We start from the raw sequence: 2,728 nt of genomic DNA, 5'->3' as shown, positions 1-2,728 counted from the left end.
TATCACTATATATACAATATTCTTCTATGAATATATGGGTATCAGAAACTGAACATGGTTCATAACTATCTGTAACGACAAGTCCAAGGGATCAGAGTCTCTCTTCTGGGCTAATGGGTACCTACCTACACACACATAGTAAGGCACATCCATACACATAAAATAACTTCTGATAGGACTCACAGGTGGGTATATTCACTATAGAATTTCAGCTTGTTGTATGTTTCAAAGTATTTGTATAAAATACTAAGGAAATGAATGGTGTGTTAAGGAAGACTGTCAACCGTTCTACAAAAATTGAATTCTACCCCCCCAAAGGAAAACACACTGTTAGTATTCAGGCATCTGTACTATAATATACTACCATACATTTTAGTATTTAAATTAATTAGCCCTAATTATTTCTAATATTAAATAAATAAGATGATTTAATTATAAACTATTACTTATTTGGGATGCCCCAGGTATTAGACTGCTTAATAAGTTGTGTGCCCAACTGCAGCACGGTAGTGTACAGTCCACGGCAGTCCCCGGAGTTCGCAGCGTTCCGGGAGCCACTGGCAAACCCTTGCTGCGAAGACACGAAGACGCAGAGGGCAAGAGGAGGATGGCCACCTCCCGTGTGGTGACGAGTAGCAAGAAGAACACCCAGGAGAAACTTGCTGCTTGGGCAGAAACCAAGCTGTTGGTTTCATGGATGTCATGAGCAACACGAGAAAGCAGAGGACATTGGTCCCGGAAAGAAGATACCTGCTCACCGTGTTGTCCTTGCTGATGTCCACAACTAACACGCTCGAATCTAAGTCCTTTGACGTAGAACTCAAAGACGATGAACCTGATATTGAACAACGGGTGGGATTTGCTTATGCTGCTAGCATTTCTGGGAAGAGCAACGACGCCCCATCTTTGTTAGAGGCAGCAAATCGGTACCAGATTGAACCTGTGAAGAAAATGTGTGCTGGGTTTTCAAAGGAACAAATCGGTGCTTCAGATTGTTCGGTATAAGTGTGTGTGGGTGCAGAGTGTCTGGGCTGTCCCGAACTGAAAGCAGCAGCAGGTGACTTTATTAACCAGCATTTTCCCGAAATTTACAAAACCAATGAATTTCTACAACTTGATGTCAAATGAATAACAGCTTCTCAGCCGAGACACGGACTACGAGAGTGGAGGACGAGGCTTATGATGCAGGAGTGAAGTGGCTTAAACATGATGCGCCTAATCGCCAGCCATTTATGGCTGATCAATGTCAGATTTCCACTTAGATCGAAGAATTTCCTATGTAAAACAGTACAAGCTGAACTGCTCTTTCAAGACAATCTGGAATTCTTTAAGATGGTGGTACACCTGCTGTCTCCTGAAGATGGAGAGGAACTTGCAGGTAGCACACGGCCTCGTCTTGTAAATTTTGACAACCTGTACACAGCCCAGTTGTCAAGTTGTTTAGAGGTCATTCCTCTTCTGGGATTAACCACTGCGACAGCAGGTTTTCCTTGTGTCATATCAAAAAGGCAAAGAATTCTTTCTTCACTTGCATAATATTCATATATGACACTTTTAACCAGAGTGTCATAGCGAGGTAGGAAGTCGAGTCTTCTTTTGTTGCTGATTTCTCCCCCGCCCCCCCAGGCAGGGTTTCCCTGTGTAGCTTTGGAACCTGCCCGGGCACTCGCTCCACCTACCTATTCCTCCCATGCGCTAGGATTAAAGGTTTGCCCCACCACCACCTGGCTGTTGCTGTTATTAGTGATTGCCAACTGACTGTACCAAGTATAGAGTGATCCATCCAAGTTACCACAGGTAATCTTTCCTGCTCGTAGTTGTAATAACAAACTTTTCTTCAGACGAAATGGCAATTGTCTGATCCACAGAAGCGCAGGACCCCCCCTCCCCCGCAAAGCCTGCGCTCCCCCAGACCTGTTGTGCGCGCTCCCCGAGCTCCGAGCTCCGACTGCTTCCCGCGCCGGTCCTACAAGTACACCGTCCTACAGCCCTCGACGCCTGCCGGGATCGCTGCTGTCGATGCCATCTGGGGGTGGAGGGAGAGAACACCCCACGGCCCTCCCTCGGGTGCGCTTCGCGGTGACTCCGCGTGTGCGCTCGGTCCCAGCCGCCGCGGCTCGGGACCTCGGCTGGCCGCGCAGCACCTCCTCGGCTTCTGCCAGGAAGCAACCCGGGGAACAGATTCAAATGCTTTCTTGCCGGGACGCACACGTGATTTCTGCGACTCGCGGAGGCCCGGGAGCGCTGAGTGAGCCCGTTGCTACCCACGCGGGCCTGGTTCCGTGACCTGAGCAGACCTACAACCTGTCATCTTGGTGCTCAAAGAGTGCAGCTTTCTTTTTCTGCTTTTATTTATGTGCATTGGTGTTTCACCTGCACTTACACTGGGTGGACTCCTGGAGCTAGAGCTACAGAAGGTTGTGAGCTGCCATGTGGGTGCTGAGAATTGAACCCGGGTCCTTTGGAAGTGCTCTTAACCACTGAGCCATCTCTCTAGCCCCATGGATGCAATTTTCTAACAAGCGGAATTTGAACATGTTAATGTAGCAAGGAGCAGACCCAGCTGTGGCAGGCAGATAAGAGTCTTGCTGGGGCAGGGCCTCCTTAAGAGTAGTGGGCCCCGTGTTTCTTACACAGATCCCCGATTTCTTAACCTGAGACGGTATGTAGCCCGTCTGGCCTCAGATCTGTGGTCATTTGTTTCCTACAGCTCTAGGAGAGGGGAGCC

The 2,728-nt window shown here is 48.5% G+C and overlaps 1 pseudogene; it reads left to right on the top strand.

Annotated features, from left to right (window-relative positions):
- Window positions 1–607: 607 nt before the first annotated feature.
- Window positions 608–1,536, top strand: LOC119824335 (annotated as a pseudogene).
- Window positions 1,537–2,728: the final 1,192 nt, after the last annotated feature.

This window comes from Arvicola amphibius, chromosome 10 (genome assembly GCF_903992535.2).
Source record: "Arvicola amphibius chromosome 10, mArvAmp1.2, whole genome shotgun sequence".
Classification (NCBI taxonomy): Eukaryota; Metazoa; Chordata; class Mammalia; order Rodentia; family Cricetidae; genus Arvicola; species Arvicola amphibius.
The sequence above is the reverse complement of the archived record's forward strand: the minus strand, read 5'-3'. Positions and strand labels throughout refer to the sequence as shown.